This window comes from Ursus maritimus, unplaced genomic scaffold, assembly GCF_017311325.1.
Source record: "Ursus maritimus isolate PB19 unplaced genomic scaffold, ASM1731132v1 scaffold_34, whole genome shotgun sequence".
Lineage (NCBI taxonomy): Eukaryota > Metazoa > Chordata > Mammalia > Carnivora > Ursidae > Ursus > Ursus maritimus.
Genome location: NW_024426008.1, coordinates 19,861,428 through 19,883,237, shown reverse-complemented (window position 1 = coordinate 19,883,237; position 21,810 = coordinate 19,861,428).

The following is a 21,810-nucleotide window of genomic DNA, read 5'->3' as shown; positions in this document are numbered from 1 at the left end:
ATGGAACATAAGAACTAGGATGATCGGTAGGGGAAGAAAGGGATAAAGAAAGGGGGGGTAATCAGAAGGGGGAATGAAACATGAGAGACTATGGACTATGAGAAACAAACTGAGGACTTCAGAGGGGAGGAGGGTGGGGGAATGGGATAGGCTGGTGATGGGTAGTAAGGAGGGCACGTATCGCATGGTGCACTGGGTGTTATACACAAGTAATGAATCATCGAGCCTTACATCGGAAACCGGGGATGTACTGTATGGTGACTAACATAATATAATAAAAAATCATTTTAAAAAAAAAAGTGTTCCCAAGGAAGGGCACTTGAGTGGTGCAGTCAGTTAAGCATCCAACTCTTGATTTCAGCTTGGGTTGTAATCTCAGGGTCATGGAACTGAGCCCCACATCAGGCTGTGCCCTCAGTGTGGCATCTGCTTTAGATTCTGGCTTCCTCTCCCTCCACCCCTCCCACTTACATGCTCGCTCTCTCTCGCTCTCTCTCTCTCAAATATATAAATCTAAAAAAAAAATTTCAAAGCAAAACAATTTCAAAATTATAAGAAGGCATATGACTTTGTTAGATTTGTGTTTTAGAAAACTCAGTGTGCAGAAGGCATGGATGCAAGAGAAACAAGATGAGAGGCAGGAAGGCCAGATAGAACACTATAAAGATGAACCAGACAGGCCATGATGATGGTTTGGGTAGGGTGTAGCCAAAGAAAATGATAAGTAGATAAATATGAAATATATCTAGGAAGGTGAATTAATACAACACAGTGACTGATAGGTCATGAGAATGACAATGTCAAAAATAATACCCAAATTTTGGCTCTTATAGCTGGTTGGGCAGCAAACCCACCTTTTCTATTACTATTTCTGCACAACCGGTATGCTCTCTGATTCAGTGCACATAAGGAGATCCTATTGCTGGACCAAACCTATCACTCTAGCCAGGATCCAAGTCTCCCCCTTTGGGGCACACTACAGAACCGCATTTATCACTGTCCCTAACAAAACCAATTCTGAGTAAGAGTTACATCTATTAACCCATCACAGTCTGGGGTCACATTTGGCCAACTTGCCCTGCACAGATGCTGGATCCAGAAGTCTGAGTTTTGATACCTGGCTCTGGCAGTGTAGGACCTTGGGCAAGTTACCCAACCTCTTTGTGCCTCAGTGTTTTTCACTGTAAAAAGGTGGTGAATGTATCTACCTCATAGCTGATGTTAGTAAATCAGTCAAATATACACAGATTACTTAGAACTATTGCCTGACTCACACTTTATATCTAATAAATAAAACTAATCATTGTTGATAATGATGATGAATTTGATAGTGTTGGTATTACTAACATAAAGCTAAAGTTCCCAAATGCTCATCGGTAATAAAGTTTATCAGTCTACTGCAAAATTGTCAGTTTCACATTTCCAGCTGTCTTTTCTTCAAGAAGAACTATTATGTCTCTGTGATTATGTCCTTTCTATTTGGTCAGAGTTGGGGTTGTAAAAATATCCTTTCCTTTAAAAAAGAATGATGACAGGGGTGACTGGGTGGTGCAGTTGGTTACGCATCTGACTCTTAGCATCGGCAGGGCTGTAATCCCACCCTGCCTCGGGCTCTGAACTCAGCACGGAGTCTGCTTCAGATTCTTTCTCCCTTTCCCTCTGCCCCTCCTGCTTGTGTGCAAGTGCGTGTGCTCTCTCTCTCTCTCTCTAAAATAAACTAAATCTTTTAAAAAAATGATGATAGTAGAAGATAGCTGGTTTTAAGTATGGACCTTAAAAAATATGCAAAGTAAAAGTTGGCAGCCCTAGGTCAATCACCAAAATAAATTTGATATCTTATTCTATGAATTCCAGAAGTCTGAGAATACCTGACAAAGGTAATATTAGCATGAGGAAGTGAATGTCACCAAAGCTATATTGTAGTGAGGAAAAGATACCAGATGGTAACTCAAAATCAGATAAAGAAATAAAGATCAGAAATGGTTAAAAAAAAAAAGTTAACCAACTCAAATATCTATTTTCTCTCCTTCCTTCTCCCAGCTTTTTCTCAAGACATAAAAATCATACAAAATAATTTTAACTGTGTATCATTAGGTAACTTACACATAGTATGTATGCCACTAAGAGCATAAAGTATATTTTACTTGTATTAAATCTAAATGAGATTTAAATAATTTAATACACATATGACAAGCCACAGAGCCACAAACAGGAAAACAATACAAAAACCTATAATTAGGGGCGCCTGGGTGGCTCAGTCGTTAAGCGTCTGCCTTTGGCTCAGGGAGTGATCCCAGCGTTCTGGGATCAAGCCCCACATCGAGCTCCTCTGCTGGGAGCCTGCCTCTTCCTCTCCTACTCCCCCTCTTGTGTTCCCTCTCTCACTGGCTGTCTCTCTGTCAAATAAATAAATAAAATCTTTAAAAAAAAAAAACCCTATAATTAAAAAACTAAGGGAATTACTATGTTACACTAGAAAAAAATCCACTTAATACAAAAGGAAGTAAAGGAAGAACAGTAACAAAGACGACATGAGGTACATAGGGAACACAAATAGCCAATGTAAATCTAACCATATTAATAACATTAAGTGGAACTGAACTAAACTGTCTAATCAAAAGGCAGAGAATATCAGATTAGGAGCAACAAATCATGATCCAAATAGGATGCATACGGGAGATGCACATTACTTTAAAAGATAAAAACAGGATGAAAGTTAAATAATGGAAAAAGATATACCATGTAAACAGAAATCATAAGAGGACTGGAGTAGATATCTTAATATCAGACAAAGTGGACTTTAAAACAAATTTATTAGAAATAAAAACATTTCATAATAAGAGTTAATCCATCAGGAAACTATAACAATTATAAACATATGTGAAACTAACAGACCCAAAAAATACACACAAAAGACAGAAATGAAGGGAGAAACAGAAAACAAAACAGCAAGAATTGAAGATTTCAATACTCCCCTTTCAGTAATGTATGGAACAAGTTATGTGAATATTGATGTGGAAGAAGGCTTTCAAGCACCTAGACCAACAGATATCTAGAGACGCCTACAGCATTATACCCAACAACCACAGAATACACATTTCTCTCAAGTCTTCCTGGAACAATGTATGAATTCATAAAACAGTCTTCAGTAATTTTCAAAGGACTAAAATCATACAAAATATCTACTCTAACCACAGGGGAATTAGAAATCAAAAAAAAAAAGTTTGAGAAATTCACAAATATGGCAACATAACACCACACTCCTAAAATCAACAATGGTTCAAAGAAGAAATCACAAGGGAAAGTAGAAAATATTTTGAGATGAAAGGAAACAAAGATACGACATACCAAAATGTATTGGACACTGGTAAAGTAGTGCTTAAGGGGAAATACAGAGCTATAGCAGACTATATAAAAAACAAACAAACAAACAAAACTCAAATCAACAATGCTGGCTGCCTCCTCAAGAAACTGGAAGTACAGCAAACTAAACCCAAATTCAGTAGAATGAATAAAATAAAGACTAGTATAGAAATGAGTAGGGGTGCTTGGGTGGCACAGCGGTTAAGCGTCTGCCTTCGGCTCAGGGCGTGATCCCGGCGTTATGGGATCAAGCCCCACATCATGCTCCTCCATTGTGAGCCTGCTTCTTCCTCTCCCACTCCCCCTGCTTGTGTTCCCTCTCTTGCTGGCTGTCTCTATCTCTGTCAAATAAATAAAATCTTTAAAAAAAAAAAAAAAGAAATGAGTAAAGAATTTTAAAAATAAAGAAAGCTTAGGACACCTGGGTGACTCAGTCAGTTGGATGCCTGCCTTTGGCTCAGTCGTGATCCCAGAGTCCTGGGATCAAGTCCCACATCAGGCTCCTTGCTCAGCAGGGAGTCTGCTTCTCCCTCTGCGAGCCACTCTCCCTGCTTGTGCTGTCCCTCTCTCTCTGACAAATAAATAAAATCTTTTTAAAAAATAGAGAAAGATTAATGACATTAAAAGATATTAGGAAAGAATAGATTTTACAACCCTTGAGCTAGACTGATCAAGAAAAAAAGAAGACTTAAAGTACTAAAATTAGAAATGAAAAAGACAAAAGCATTACCGACAAAAATAAAGAGGAATTAAAGAGAATGCTATGTACTGTAACCCAACAAACTGGACAACTTAGATAAAATGGACAAATTCCTGCAAAGATCACAACTACTGAAACTTTATCAAGAATCAAAAAATCTGAGGAGTGTGAATAATTAATTTCAAAACAACCCACAAAGAAGAGCCCAGATCCAGATGGCTTCACTGATGAAATCTATCAAATATTTAAGTATTTATACTAATCCTTCACAAGCCCTTCTAAAACACAGTAAGACGGAACACTGACCAACTCAGTCTATGAAGCCAATATACCCAGATACCAAAACCAACTCCAAAGATATCACAAAGAGACAATTTCAGACCAATATTCCTCATGAATATAGGCTTAAATTAACAAAATACTAGCAAAATGAATCCAACATACCAAAAGGATTATACACAATGATCAAGTGGATCTAGCCCGTGAATACAGGCTTAACATCCAAAATTAAAGTAACACCACAATCAATAAAGAAAAAAATTGCATGATCATCTCAGCAGATGCAGAAAAAGCACTGACAAAATTCAAAATACCATCATGTTGAAAACAGTAAACAAATTAGAAATATAAAGGAACTTCCTCAACCTGATAAAGGGCATCTACCAAAAAATTAAAAAAACAAAAACCCTATCATTTTTACTTACTTATTCATACTTAATGGTGAAAGACTGAATGCTTTCCCCCTAAGATTAAGATCAAGACAAAAGTGGTGAACAACTTCTATTCAACACTATACTGGAAATGCCAACCAGGGCAATTAGACAATAAAATGAAATACAAGGCATCCATCTTGGAAGAGAAAAAAATTTAACTATCTGTATTCATAGACGACATGATCTAATGGGCAGAAAATAAGTCGCTAAAAATCTATTAGAACTAATGAAAGAGTTCAGCAAGTTTGCAGGATACAAGATCAACATATAAAAATCAATTGTATTTCTACACAGTAGCAATGAGCAAACCAAACGTGAAATTAAGAAAATACTTCTATTTACAATAGTATCAAAGATAATAAAGACACTTAATAAATTTAATCATAAAAGTACAAAATGTATTCTGAAAACTTCAACACTGTTGAAGGAAATTTAAGAAGACATAAATAAAGGGAAAGGCAATTAAGATTAGAAGACTTATTATCGTTATGATAGAAATACTCTCCAAATTTATGTATGAACTCAACACAATCTCTACCAAAATTCCAGCTGGCTTCCTTTGCAGAAACCCACAACTGATTCTAAAATTCATTTGGAAACGCAAGGGACCCAGAATAGCCAAAAGAATCTTGAATAAGAACAAAGTTGGGAGACTCAGACTTACCAATTTCAAAACCTACTACCAAGCTACAATAATCAAGTGGTGCTGGCATAAGGAGAGACACGTAGTTCAATGGAACAGAATTCACAGTCCAGAAATAAGTGCTCACATTTACAGTCAACTCATCTTAAACAAGAGTGCCATATCAATTCAACAGAGAAAGGATAATGGTACAGAGATAACATGAAAAAGAATGAAGTTGGACCCTCACCTCACACCATACAAATAAAACATACGCAATTAGAAAATACTTTCATTGGTCATTTCATTAGTTCTTAAGGGTAATATAAATCAAAACCACATCACACTAAAATTTAAAAAGACATATGAGTAGAATATGTCAGCAAGGATACAAAGAAATTAAAACCCCCATTCATTGTTAGCGGGAGGATAAAATGGCACAGTCTATTCGAAAAACAATCTGACAGTTCTTCAAATGATTAAACAGAGTCACCGTATGATGCAACAATTTCATTCCCAGGTATACATCCAAAAGACATGAAAACATATGTCAATACAAAAACTTGTACACGAATATTTATAGCAGTATTAACAACAGCCAAAAGATAGGAACAACCCAAGTATATACCACCTAATGAATGGATACATAAAATGTGGTACATCCATGCAATGGAATATCTGGCAATGGAAAGAAATGAAATGCCAACACATGCTACAACTTGGACAAACCTTCACAACATTATGTTGGGTGAAAGAAGCCACTCACAAAAGGCCATATATTATGTAATTCCATTCCTATGAAATATCCTAAATAGGCCAATCTATAGAGAAGTTATATATCTAGATACAGATAGGGTACGGAGTTTCTTTCTGGGGTGATGAAAACATTCTCAACTTAAATTGTGGTGATGGTTACACACTGAATATACTTAAAAACAATTGAATTATATACTTTAAATTGGAGAATTGTGGGGTATCTGAGTGTTATGGGCTGTTTGTATTCCCTCAAAATTCATACGCCAAAGCCCTAACCCCCATAATGGTATCTGAAGGTAGAGACTTTGGGAAGGACTTAGGTTTAGATGAGGTCATGACGGTGAGGCCTTAAACAGGGGATTAGTGCCCTTCTCAGAAGGGATACCAGAGTGTGCATCCTCTCTCTGCTATGTGAGGACATGGCAGGAAAGCTGCCTTCTGCAAGCCAGGAGACCTCTCACCATGAACAGAATCTGATCTTCCAGCCTCCAGAAATAAATGTCTGTGAGTCACTCTGTCTGCAAGATTTGCAGTAGCCAGCTAAGCTAAGAGCGTGAGTAATCTCAAGTTTTTTTTTAATGGACAAGAACCACTTGGACAGAGAGAAAGGAAGAAAATGTGTCATATGCACAGAGTTTTCAAGCAGAGATACAAGACAGAAATACCCAAGGGACCCATGAAACTAGAGGGCAATTAGCAAGAAAGACCAGTAGCAGAAAAGGTTGAAAATATGTTAGTGTCAGACGTGGAGGCCCTCAAATGGCAGGCAGAGATGTTTTGTGTTTTCCTGTCAGTGAAAGGGAACAGGCGGCTGTTGCCTTATCTCTGCAATATTTCCTCCCCCAGATAAACTGAGCACTTGGCTTTGAAGGCCTTAAGACCAAAAGCTGTAACTAGGGTCAAACGGTCTTTCAGAAACAGAATAAAACAATTTGCCTACGAACAAGTACTTTCCCGTAGTTGTTTGGGATTTATTTATTTTCCTTTTACACAGCCGCCCAGTCTTCTAACCTGTACTTTTTCCATATGGATCACACTCCTGAACCCCTTTCTTTGAGCGCTGCAGATTTTATTCACACTGAAAATGGCAGAAACAAAGTATCTGGGTGAATGAAAGAAATTTGCTCTCTATCTTTCCTTTCTTCCCTGCCCCCAATACTAAGCTAAACTATATTGGCTTCATTTTCTTTTACCTCCCCTAAGAAATACCACCAGTCGTAAATATTGTAGCTGTCCCCTAGACTCTGGCTGACATTTCATGCAAAATTCATTTTAGAGAACATCCACCTTTTAGTGATTTATAACCAGAGTGTTAGGGATTTTAGAAAGCCCAAGATTTGAAATACTACCAAACAAAGACCTCACCTTGTCAGTCACTGTGTGCTCTTTTTCCGGTGGGTGGTGGTGCATTAGAAACTTATTGTTCTGAAATTAGAAACAGAACAGAACAAAACCTCTATGTTCTTGTGGAAAGGATTTCACGGTCATTATGTGAAAGAAAGATAGAGAGGAAAATGCCTGCCTGCCTTGCTATCAACCTGAGGGCTGAATACTTCAGTATGGGAGGGAAATACAAGATCTCAAGGGTACCCCAATTTTACTACTGGGGATAAGACACAGCTAGAGCAAACTCACTGTAAGTTTCCCCAAAAGTCACTTTAACAGGAGTCCAGGTGGAAAGGCAGGGGTGGAAAGTGGAGATGGAGCCTGGAACCTCAAGTCTAGGACCTCTTGTTTTCAGTTTGGATGCTAAACCACGTAACTTTTGGCTTATAATTAACTGTCCTGGACCACAGTCCCCACTTTCGGAATGGAGATCATCAAACTAACCTATCTTGTACTGCACACAACAGTTAGTTTAGAAAAAAAGAAAAAGTATAAACATTCAAAAATCCGTAGGAAGAGGCTACGCCACATGAGGACGCTTGTAGCAATGCTAACACACACTTCAGAAGTAGTCTGGGGTGTAATGGGATTATTTTCATATACCCCAACCTACCCACTCTCACCCAAAGAGTTTCAAAGAGTTTCAGTTAGGACGTTCAGAAACCACTGGCTATGAATGTACTCTCACACAACCTTCTTCACCTTGACTTGACTGTCACTTTAAATAGTTAGCCATTTAAAAAAAAGCACTTGAACACCTGCGGTACAGAGAGAACATTTCATTTCCCTACCAGAAAAACAATCAAGCAAATTTAAATACATCACCTCAATGTATCTCCAGCAAGGGCCCAGCTGCCTGCTTGTGTCCCTGACTTGCCGAGATTTAACTTATCCCGGCTTGGCTGATGTGCCTAACAAAAGCACCACGTGTTGTTGACGCACATTGTGTCTGAAAAGCCGCACAAGCGGGGAGTGGCTTTGTGATAGCTCAAGGAAATCTCTTTACACCAATTCCTAAGTTTGTTATCCCCCAGCCCCCATCCCTCTGTCCATACATTTTTCTCACCCACGTACTTTTTTCTTTCAGATTTATTTATTTATTTTAGAGGGAGGGAAGGGGCAGAGGGAGAGGGAAAGAGAGAATCTCAAGCAGACTCCATGCTCAGTGCAGGGCCAGGGCTCCATCCCAGGACCCGGAGATCATGACCTGGGCCAAAAATCAAGAGTCAGACGCTTAACTAATAGAGCCAACCAGGCGCCCCCCAACCACATACTTTCAACAATGCTGTCATACAGGGGTTCTCTATGTGAGGTCCCCCAAACCAGCAGCATTAACATCACCTGGGAACTCGTAGAAATGCAAAATCTCAGTCCTCACCCAAGACTTCTAAATCAGGACCTCTGAGGGGGACCCAAAAATCCATGGCTTAAAAATCCCTCCAATTGATTCTGATGCTTCCTTCAGTATAGGAACCACTAGCACAGTTAAAAAAAAAAAAAAAAAAAAAAAAAAAAAAACCTTCACACCTGCCTCCAATCCTCCCTCCAGAACGCGCACATATTAAGCTTACCACCCTGAGACCACTGCAAATCACCTCAGTGGGGAGAAGTGTTTGCCCTTGTAAAGCAGTCATAAGCCTGCTCAGAAGTCTAAAGCTATTTGGGTTATGCAGGGTTTGGGGCTGTTTTCCTGGTTTTGTAATTAGGCCATCACATACGCTAAGCAGAGACATCAGGATCCTGTCACAAGTGGGGAGGCTGACTGAGATTCTCACATGCCCTTTCTCTGAGCATTAGGCACAGAGTCATTTCTTCAGGATCTTGCCATTTCAGCATCTTCTCAGCAAGTTGTGGGCCTGGTGAGGAAAGAACAGAGGAAGCCCATACTCTGGAAAGCCTATTCCATTCACAGGCGTCACCTAGTGGGCACTGCAGAGAGGGAAGTGGCCTTGGAGGCACGCACAGGCTCACATCTGGAGACCCAGCTGCGATCGCTGACTTCACTCCTCAGCAGAAGGATGCCAGGTTAAGCCGGCTACAAGGCAGGCCTCAGGGTTCTAATTAAAGAGCGCTAAGTTGCTCTGGTATTAACTGAGACGATGACAAAGTATTTAAGAACATATTTAAAATTCCATATTAAAAGCAACATCTGAGAAGTTTTACATCCCAGCTTTTGGATTTCAGAAGGAAGAACTATCACACATCTCTTGTTTGGTTCTAGCCAAATGACAGCCCTGGTTTTCTATCAGTCAAATACTGATCCTATAAAAACTGCTAAACTGGGCTGGCCACTTTGTTCTTGATTTTGTAGGACGCTGTGACCTCTCTCCAAGGTGCCCTGATGTATCAATCCACGACTCCTACGCCCTTGTGACTCCTAAACCATGGGCTCCACCTTCTACCTCTCTCTCTCTCCCCCTGGTTCTATTGCTGGCTCCAGCTGCTGTCCAGATCTCTCCTCCATGACTCATCAGTGCCATAAACTCGGTTTTACAGTACCACTCAGACTCTACTCCAGTCGTGTGGACGAGGGCGGAACATTCTTGAGTGATACAGCACAGTTTTATGGGAAACTCTGGTGCAACTCTCACTCACAAAGGTGAAAAGGTGACTTCAATATGGCCAGATGCATGCCAATGAATTGGCAGGGGGTGTTTCTGTGTGCACTGTAGCTTGTTTTCATCAGGGATAGTCATGTCGATTAGAAGGGTGACATATCTGGGGTGCCTGGGTGGCTCAGTGGTTAGGCATATGCCTTTGGCTCAGGTCATGATCCCAGGGTTCTAGGATCAAATCCCGCATCAGGCTCCCTGCTCAGCGGGAAGCCTGCTTCTCCCTCTCCCACTCCCCCTGCTTGTGTTCCCTCTCTCTCTGTCAAATAAGTAAATAAAATCTTTAAAAAAAAAAAAAAAAAAGAAGGGTGACATATCATACTACCAAGTTTTATTTTCAGGGCTGCCAAGGTCCACTCTCCCGCCTCCAAATTTCCAAGTTAGGAGGAAGTGAATGGTTTGAGAATTTTTTCATATTTGAAGGGGGAAAAAAAAAACCCAAACTTCCCTAAAGAGGTGGCTAAATTTTAGCAAGCTAGAATAGAGTTGTGACAACCCATTACTGGGTGACAGGGTGATCCCCTGCATGGAGGGAGAACTCCAGAATGATCAGCAGGAACCCTGGAAACAACCCGTGACTCAAACTGCCTTACACTTCAGTAAAAGGAGCGCAGGTCTGTACAGAGGGGACTGGATGCAAACCCCAGCTCTATCCTAACTTGGGCAGAGGACTTCTCCTAGCTTCCACTTAGTTATTTCTGAGAAGGGGGGAAGTTACCTTGCAGCACTATTGAGAGGAATAGTAGATGCTTGATTAATGTCATCTCTTATCTTTAGGAGTTACACATCGAATATTATCAAATATAAATTATTTTAAGTACTAGAATACCAATAAAATAAATACTAGTATTCAGCATCAGGAAAGGAGGATTAGCAGTACCTTTGCAATGCTCTGTGATCCCCTCTCCCTCCCCCACCTGGAAAACATTAGGTGTTCTTATGGGCTAGATTAACCACTTTAGCACTTTAAAGACAGGCACTTTTTTTTTTTTTCACCGACGCAGCAGCAGTCTTTTTAGATTTTTTTTTTTTTTTTTAATTTATTCGACAGAGACAGAGACAGCCAGTGAGAGAGGGAACACAAGCAGGGGGAGTGGGAGAGGAAGAAGCAGGCTCACAGTGGAAGAGCCTGATGTGGGGCTCGATCCCATAACGCCGGGATCACGCCCTGAGCCGAAGGCAGACGCTTAACCGCTGTGCCACCCAGGAGCCCCTGACGCAGCAGAAGTCTTAAGAGGCTTCAGAGACAGGCCTCACTTGAGCTGTGAACTCTCCCATTCCTGGGCACCTCATCCCCAGTGTTTCCCAATCTTTCTGACCTCCTGCCTCATTTTGAGCCCCAGAGTCAATGCGGTCCTTGGTTTCTGCCCTAGGTTCTGGGCCCTTCTGAGTCCAATCCATGCCTGGGTCTGGCTTCCTTCCCCTCTTTCATTCCCAACCTTGCCTCAGTTTTCCCTGTGTTGAATCCGTGGGTCCAGATAGACCCACCTCTATCCAAGGTCTGAATATGTGTTTCAGAGGTGGGTGAGCTCTGCCCCCAGGCTGAATGGACAGCTGATGACAGGGTAGGAGAAACAATCCTTGGAGAAGAGCTGAATCCAGGAACATAGGCATAAATACCCCCTCTCTTTAGGGTTTGCTGGTATGAAGACAGAAAAGTTAACCTGACTCTAACACCAGTAAGACAGCCCCATCTCTCCCCTTTCTCCCTCCATCTCCCTCAAGCCAACAACTCACTCATATGTCGTTGGAGCCATTTATATGCTGCCAAGTCCACGGAGCCAAATGAAACCATCTGGTCCACAGTAATGAGAAGTCTGTTCTTAGCATCCCAGAAAATGCCAAAGGAAGGGGGAGACCTGGCCTATGCCCAAGAGATGTTTGCAACATACCAGAGATATAAGCCTAACTAAATATGAGTGAGGACACAAATTATGGAGGAAATACTTTATATGAGACCAATTACAGTTGTGTCGTTTTTAAACCCTATGGCAACTATTCTCAAAATGTGGCTCCCAGACCAGCATCACCAGCGTCATCTGAAAACTTGTTAGAAATGCAAATTCTCAGTCTCCTCCCAGACCTACTAAATCAGAAGTGTGGCAGGGGTCAATCTTTGATTTAACAAGCCTTCCAGGTGATTTTGATGACTAGTAAACATTAGAACCCACTGCTCTATGGCCAACTATAGCCAAATTTCTCAAACTTGGCACCATGGACATTTCAGGCCAGATAATTTTGGTTAACAGTGCTGCCCTATATATTGAATCATGTTTAGCAGCGTCCCTGGCCAATCCCCACTAGATGCCAGTAGCAACCCACACCCCAGTCATGACAATAAAAAACTGTCTCCAGACATTGTGAAATGTTCCTGGAAGGCAAAATTACCCCCAGTTGAGAACTATTGCTTTATGGAAAAGTGTTCCTGGTGTGACTGGAATTATTATAGACGAAACAGTGCCCAAGTGCAAGAACATAATTAGGCTTTTCTGTAATACTGAAGGGAGACAAGAGTCTGCAAAGACTCCCCCAAAACAACAAATCAACGCCAGCTCCTGGAAAAGCTCTAGTTCCTGGTTATCTCTGAAATATGGAGATACAAGTGACTTATTTTATTCTCTGTAAGTTTGTTTTCAACTGTTCCACTCCATGTATTAGAACTATAACAAAACAAAGGATCTAAACACTCCAGTGTTTTTTCATCCAAATACTCCTTCCTTTACTTCAGTTTAACAAGGAGAAGTAGGAGTCCGGAATGACATTTGTACTTTCTGACCAAATCTGCTTTCATCTGACATCTTGAGAGAGAACTCGCATTTGTGCACAGTGCTGTATAAGTTACCCACTGCATTCACAGGTCTCACCTTATGGGTTAGTTATTACAGTAATTCTTTTAAAAAGTTTGGAGCCCCAAGTGCCTCTACCACTAAGTTTCAAATCTTATGTCAAATAATTTTTTCAGCCATTTCCTATGCCCAAAAAATCTTTGCTGTTTTTGGCTGCCCTGCCCCTAGAACACACTTAGAGCCTGGACCAGAGCGTGGTCCCCAGAGCAACATCACTGACAATCCCTCAGGGCCACCTGGGCCCCAGGTGATCATAGGGAGATTCCCCAGGTGATTTTTTTTTTTTTAAGATTTTATTCATTTATTTGACAGAGAGAGACACCAAGAGAGGGAACACAAGCAGGGGCAGAGGGAGGGGGAGAGGGAGAAGCAGGCTTCCTGCCGAGCAAGGAGCCCACTGTGGGGCCAATCCCAGGGCCCTGGGATCATGACCTGAGCCGAAAGCAGATGCTTAACGCTTAACGACAGAGCCACCCAGGCGCCCCCCCCCCAGGTGATTTCTATGCACATTCAAATTTGAGGATCACGGACTTGGACCACTGAACTGCTAATCATCTAAAACCAAGCATCAATATCTTATTCATCTTTGTACTCCCCCATCATCAGCACCTTTGGTGTTTGTTCAACATGTCAGAGTTACTACTACTTTTGAGAACTACCCAAGCTTTATAGCTTTGAAGAAACAATGAATAATTGTCTTACAGTTCTGAAGGCCATCCAAAATGGTTTCCACTGGGTTAACATCAAGGTGTAGTCGAAGCTGCCTTTCCTCTGTGGCCGTAGGATAGAATCCATCACCTTTCCCTTAGAGTTTCTGAAAGCCAACCGCATTCCTTGGCTTGCGGCCACAGTTCCAATTTCAACGCTCTCGCGAGTCTCCCGCTCTCGCGAGTCTCCCGCTCTCGCGAGTCTCCCGCTCTCGCGAGTCTCCCGCTCTCGCGAGTCTCCCGCTCTCGCGAGTCTCCCGCTCTCGCGAGTCTCCCGCTCTCGCGAGTCTCCCGCTCTCGCGAGTCTCCCGCTCTCGCGAGTCTCATGCTCATATTTATAAGGACTCTGATTGATTTGGGTGCACCTGGGTAATCCAAAATACTCTCCATCCCTCTGCGTCGTTAATCTAATTATATCAGCAAAGTATAAAGTAGCATATTTACAGGTTATGGGGATTAGGACATATAGAAAAAATGGGGGGGTGAGGAGGGTTCACAGGGATTATTCTGCCTATGACAATAAATGTTTGCTGAATTAGATTCAAAGTGATCTATGGTAGCTCACTTCTTCCCAGGCTACAACTTTCTCAGAAACATCATCTCCCTTCTAGGAACTCGGTGCTTCCCACAAGTCAATCTACCCCTCTGTCTCCTTCTCTGCTTTCCTGCTGGACCACAGCACCTAGAGCTGGCCCCTTTCTTCTGCCTGCCATTCCACACCCGTCAGGCCCATCTTTAGAGACTATCACTGTCAGCACTCACGTCCTCCCACTCCTAGCTCACCTGCCTAGGTTTCCTCACTGGCCACTGCCTTTATTTCCTTCTTTTTTTCCCTTCTTCCCACCGTCTTCCCCATGATGCTGATGCCTGCCACCAGCCTGTGGGCCCAGCTACACTTTTTCCTCTTTCAAATCTCCCTGAATATTCATTTCTTCAGAAAGACATTAAATGTTAACTTCCTGGTAAGACATTTCTTTCTCTGCTTACTCCCCGCTCAAGCTCACAAGAAAAAAATGAAAAAGAGAAATCACGAATAAATATACTATTTCATGTTTACAGAGTACCTTTCCAAGAAGATTCTCAAGAACATATGAGCTGGACTTCATTAGTGTTTCTACATCATGGCCAGTGGATTCACAGACGAAGAAAACATTAACCTCTGACTGAGAACCGATTGAAAAACTTGTCCATACAATGACAGCCAAATTTCACTTTCAGGATTAACCTCTTAATGTGTCTTTTGCATGAATCAGTCGATCTGATTAGCTTGGTCACCATACAGTTCCCAGGTACAATGGGACATAGAAGAAGCTAGAATTTCCACTAGGAAATTTGGAAAGCATGTTTTTTTCTGGGAGAGGCCAAAGTGTGATGACAGGCTACAGAAACTTAGAGGTAAAGTGGATGCTCAAGAGATACAAGGGGAAAGCAAGCCACTAGCCTCATACAAACAGCAGAAAGGACCTCCCAAAGTGACTCAGAGAAACAACTGAGCCTAAGTGAGTGAAAGCAATCTCAAGTTTCAATCTGACACACACATAAAAATAATGACAAAAAACACAAAAAAGAACATTGAGTTATATAAGAAGAATAAAAGAACACAGACTAACAGTTTTGCCCATGGTTGCCTCACTACCTTCCTCCGAAATCACTAGAGGCAGAACAAATTTAGAAGCTGGAACAGGCACGTTCCACCTTACTCACAAAATCGTAATTTAGTTTGGGGTAGCAATATACCCAACTGAAACATTTCTCAGCCATGCTTGAAGCTATGAATGGTTAAGGGACAGGTCATATTGAGGTATAAACAGAAACCTTCTGAAATTTTCTGGGAAAGTTTTGCTTTTCTGACATAGACTGACCTTTCCTCTTTGTCTTTTTCCATTTACACCTGTGTGGAAAGCAGAGGTAATGGCTGGACCTGCAGCAGCTATATTGTGTACATGACAGAAAAGGGCAAAAAAACTGCAGATCTCAGTACTGAAATCCTTGAGCCACAGAATCAATACCAATAACTTTCTACCTCTAGGTTTTCTGTTGCATGAGAAAAAAGTAAACCTGTAATTGTTTAAGCAGATATTATATCCATTCTCAGAGTTTTTCTTCCTTGCAGCCAAGTAAGCTAGGAAAGCCTCAAAAAGAAGCTAGAACTGCTCGTGGGCAAACTTGTACTTAGGTAAAAAGATTTTGTGACACCTTCCCAGCTTCACTTCTGAAGTCCATCTCCTTCTTTGTGATAGCTCTTCTCACCAGCCCACTTCTTTGAATGTTCAAGTCTCAAAGATTTTACTGCTGTCCTGAAAAGTACCATTCTATTAGATTCCACTGCCTATTTCAGGAAACCATTCTATCCTCACATGATTAAATTAATCTCTGGCATTTTACAGCATCTAACAGTTGTAGAAAGTTATTTTACTTATATTATCTCAATCCTAAAACAAGTCCTTAGAGCAGTAATTTTCAAAATGTGGCCCTTGGTCTAGCAACATCAACATCACCTGTAGAAATCAAATTCTTGGGACATGCCCAAGATCCACCGAATCTGAAACTTTGAGGGCAGGTGCAGTAATCTTTGCCTCATCAAACCCTCCAGGTGATTCAGATGTGTGCTCAAGTTTGAGAACCACTGCTATAGAATATTATGCACATATTTCAGAAAAAGACATTGAAGTGTTTGCGAGTTATATTGACTTATCAAAGGCCTCCCTGTAATGTGTTGGAGACAGGCCTTTTGACTCTAAGCTCAGAGCTGTTTTTACCACATACAAGTATTTTCCATTCAGACACACTTGTTAACAGCCTCATTCTAGGGGGAGTTGTCATTTTGGGGAAAAAAAGAGAAAAATCTTACAAACTAATTCACTGCAGGGTATTTACATCTGATAACATTTTCGTTTGTCCTTCTCAAGGGAATTTTAAAAGAACTACAACTCAAATCACCATGGAGATACCACCTCATACCCATTAGGATGACTGCTAGCAAACAAAACAAAACAAAATAACAAGTGGTACAGAAGGGTGTGGAGAAATTGGAACCCTTGTGCACTGCTGATGGGAATGAATAATGGTGCAGATGCTATAGAAAACAGTACGGTAGTTCCTAAAAAAATTAAAAATGGAATTACTGTATGCTCCACCCATTCCACTTCTAGATATATACCCAAAAGAATTGCAAACATGGACTTGAACAGATGTGTGTACATCAATGTTTATACCAGCATTATTCCCTATAGCCAAAGGGTGAACACAACGCACGTGTCCATCGATAGATGAATGGATGAACAAAATGTGGCATATATATACACACACAGTGGAATATTGTTCAGCCTTGAGAAGAAAAAAAAGTTGACATGTGCTACAACATGAAGGAAACTTGAGGACAATTTGTTAAGTGAAATAAACTAGTCACAAAAGGGCATATACAGTATGATTCCACTTGCATGCAGTATCCAGAAGAGTCAAATTCATAGAGACAAAAAAATAAAATGGTGGTTGCCAGTGTCTGGGGGAGAGGGAAATAGGGAGTTATTGTTTAATACTGTACAGAGTTTCGGTTTTTCAAGATAAAAAGAATTCTTATGGGTAAATGGTGATGATGGTAACACATTCTGAATGTACTTACTGCCACTGAGCTGAACACATTTTTCAATGTACTTTAAATGGGAAAAAAAGAAATACAACTCAACTTATAAAACTTATAAAACTCCTATTCACTTCTGATAAGCAAAGTATTAGAGATAACACAGTCAGGGTGACTTCCTTGATACCACTTAAACCACAGCCCAAAAGTGACTCTGAACTCCTCACAAAATTTTGGAGCATAGTTGGAGATTAAACCAAAGATCAAGTTTGTTTGTTTCAAGCTTTCTTTTATTTATTTATTTATTTGTTTGTTTATTTATTTATTTATTTAGAGCGAGCACAAGCGGGGGGGACGGGGAACGGGAGAGAGAAAATCGCAAGCAGATCCCCAGCTGAGCATGGAGCACGAGGAGAGGCTCCATCCCTCGACCCTGAGATCATGATCTGAGCAGAAACTAAGAGTTGGATACTCAACTGGGCTACCCAGGAGCCCCAAGATCAAGTGTTTCTTAAGTCCCCTCAGGTGCAGGGTATCATTGAGGGGCAATTTCTTAAAGATTATTGTTTAAAAACATCAAGTTGGGAAACAGTCTTAGCAAGGTTGGAGCTGTTAGGTTTGGCATATACCATTTTGAATAAAGGTAAAGATAAAACCCTCTCTTCACCAACAAATGCCTCATTTCCTTATAATAATGTTTCTAAACTTAAAAACAAGAGAAGGCAGTTAAACCAACAAGGTCTCTGCTCCCAATGAGTCCATCTTGGGGACAAACATGCCCTTCACAAGTGCTATTAAACCATTCTTTTGGAAAAACAGAAATGGCATGGGTCAAAAGTTGGTTACCAAAATTTGTCAGTGTTTTTGACAAAGGGCCATACTTACTAATTTCCCCCCATTTCTTTTCAATTCTGAAATAATGTCATACTTACCAAAAAGATGTAAAAATCACCCAGAGAACTTCCATGTTCCCTTTACTCAGATTCATAAATTTTCACCCTATTGCCACATTGGCTTTCCCATTCTTCTACCCATATACACATCTTTACTTATGTCTTTTTTGACCCACTGGAGAATGCCCCCTTTCCTTAATATTTTGGTATATATCTCTTAGAACAAGAATATTCTTTTACAATGCTATAGCAGTTACCTAATTCAGGAAATTCAACACAGATACAACACTTTTACCTCATCTACAGTCCATAATCCAGTTTTGCGAATTGTACCAATTATACCTTTGATCACATTTCCTTCTCCAGTGCAGGATATAATCAAGGACCACATACTGAATTTTATATCTCATGTCCTTTTAATCTTGTTAAATCTGAAATAGTCCCTTAGTCTTTCTGTAGAGGTCAGCTATTATATAAAATGCTCCCCAGTTTGGGTTCTGCTGATGTTGCCTTGAGATTAGATTTGGGTACATATGTTCAGCCAGAACACTAAGGCAATATGTCCTCAAAGCGTCATATCTAGAGGCACACATGTCCATCTTTGGTGATACTAACTTTTATTATGAGGCCAAGGTGTTATTCAGGTTCCGCACTATACATTTACTACTTTCTTCCTTTACACCTAGTAAATAATCTATGGAGAGACATTTTTAGACCATGCAAATACCCTGCTCCACATCACAATTTACAGTCCAGATTTAGTGTTCTTTGATGATTCAAGCCTAAACCAATCTTTGCTATGATGGTTGCAAAATAGTCATTTTTCCGACTACACCTCTCCCTTCAAGTTTATCAGTTGGCATTTTTGCCGTAAGGAAGATGACTCTTTCTCTCCTATTTTGATTTATCTATTTATTATCAGTACAGACTTGTGGATTCTTATTTTATTCAACAGATTACAACTAATTACTGTTATTTCTTTCGAAGTCCAACTTTTTCCAGATTTGACCCATTTGACTGGTTTCCATATCCTTTGACAGGTCCCCATCATTTTTTATGAGGACTCCTTTGCTTTCTGACATAATAACATGTTGCAAGCTCATCTGTATCTACGCTATTCCAGTCCTGGAATCGCTCACTTCTAGTTCATTTTCCTTTCTCCCAAATTTGAAACATATTGAGATGGAATTGTTTTGATTCTGCTTCTGATGACAGACTGGCTTTCATTTTCGTGTCTCTTTCATATTATCATTAGAGACCTTTTAAGGAATCCAGTAGAGTATGTAGGAAAAACATGCACTTTGGAAAGAGACCCAACTTTGAACACTGGCTCCATCACTTGCTAGCTGCAAGAACTCGGGGAAGTTAGTTCACTTCTTCAAATATTTGTTTCCTCATCTTTAAAACGGGGTGGGGGGAGGGGTTGTGCCTCTCAAAGCGTTATTATGAGGCTTAAGGGACGTAACATAACAGCTTTGAAATGACCAACTTTTAAATTGCCTACCTCAGAGCCTGACACATAGTAAGTACTCAATAAATTTAGGTTACTTTTTACTCTTTCAATCACAGTATTGTACAGTTTTAATGGGATTCTTTTCCTCTCAATTCAATTACTTCCAATGAAGCCCTGGAGAACCACAGATTATCAGCTCCAGTATTGTTCACTGAAATTTGCCCATAATCTCCAATTCCCCATTTAACCTCCCAGGATTCCTTGGCATAGGACAGATACATAATGATCCCACCTTCTCTTCCCTTCCTTTTGTTCCTTAGAGTGAGAGGCAATGTGATACTGAGGACAAAATGCTCTTGATTATCAAAAAACAGAGAGACAAGGCATGCAATAGTAGTAATGAACTAGAAAATAAGATGCCATTTACAGTAGTAACAAAAATGATATTGCATTAGGAATTAACAAAAAATGCATATAGCCTTTACAGAATAAAACTAAAAATATCCTATTAAAGGACATAAAGGAAAGTCTGAATAAATGGAGAAAATGCAATTATTCATGTAGAGAATGACATGTAAAAGTAATGATGTCAGTGCTCCCAAACTAACCTATACATTCAAGGCAATCCCATCAAATTTCCTAGAGGATTTTTAAAAGAATTTCATGAACTCATCCTAAAATTTATATGGAAAAGTCAATTTCCACCAATAGCTAAGGCCATTTTGAACTAGATAACAAGGAAGGGACACTCGTCACACCAGACATTGAGACATACTACAAATGCACAAAAACAGCCTGGTTCTGAATCAGGAACAGGCAAATGGGCCACTGGAAAAAACAGACTTCTTAGAGGTAGGACCATAGATATACGGGAACACCATCTCAGATAAAGTTGATATCATAAAACAATGGCCAAAGGATGGATGCTTGTAAATTGTGGTGGGAAAGCAGATCAGTATAATGAGGCATACTAGGGCTGGACCTTACAACTTACATGAAACTATTTTTTGGTTTGCTTTAGATGGATTTTGACATAAATATGAGAGGTAAACTTTTACAGAAAATGTGGAAGAAATGTGAAGAAACTAAAACATAAAGAAGATTTTAAAGAAAACATGTAACAGTATGTTTTTTTATATAGGGGAAGAGGGAAGACTTCAGAACAAGACCCTAAAAATACAAATGCTAAGATGAAAAATTAATGAATTTGACTCTGTCAAAATAGAGATCACCATAGACAAAGGAGTTAAGATGTGAGAGTTTGGGGGAAAGTATTTGTGACATAAAAAACCAGCAAGAGCTCAATGCCCATAATAGGCAAACAACTTGTGAAAAGCAATAAGCAAAAAAAAAAAAAAAAAAAAAAGGAAACCCAATTTTATTATTTTTAAAGGTTTTTACTTATTTATTTGACAGAGAGCACATGAGCAGGGACAGAGGGAGAGGGAGAAGCAGGCTCCCCTGCCGAGTAGGGACCACCCCCCCCTCCAACACAGGACTCAATCCCAGGACCCTGAGATCATGACCTGAGCTGAAGGCAGCTGCTCAATCAACTGAGTCACCCAGGTGCCCCTGGAAACCCAATTTTAAAATGAGTAAAGTACTGAATAAGCAGCTCTCAAAAGGGAAGACGAACTAACTAATAAGAATATAAAGAAATACCCAGACTCTTCAGTAAACAAAGAAATTCAAATGAGAATGAAACTATTAAAATGGAAAAAATTAAAAAGTAGGTAAGTCCAGAGATGACAGAATGTAGCAACATGGAAACTCTGGTGTATTTTTGAGGAAATTGTAAGCTGTATAGTCATTCTAGAAAACTGCGTATCCTCTATGACTCCAAAATCCCATTCTGGTTCTCTATGTCAGAGAAACTCTTGCCAGCTTCCAAGGGGATCCATATGAGGTCATGCTGTATTCCTGGGACTTGAGAGCAATCTAAATGTCCATCAGTAGGGGAATAATAAAATACAGTGAATGCAGTGGTGGTTTCCAGGGGCTGGGGGGAAGGGGAAATGGGGAGTTCGTGTTTAACAGTTGCAGGGTTTCGGTCGGAAAGATGAAAAAGTTCTGGAGAGTGGTGATGATGACTGTAGAACAATGTGGATGTGCCTAATGCCAAAGATCTCTATACTTCAAACATAGCAAAAATGATAAACTTAATGTTCTGTATATTTTA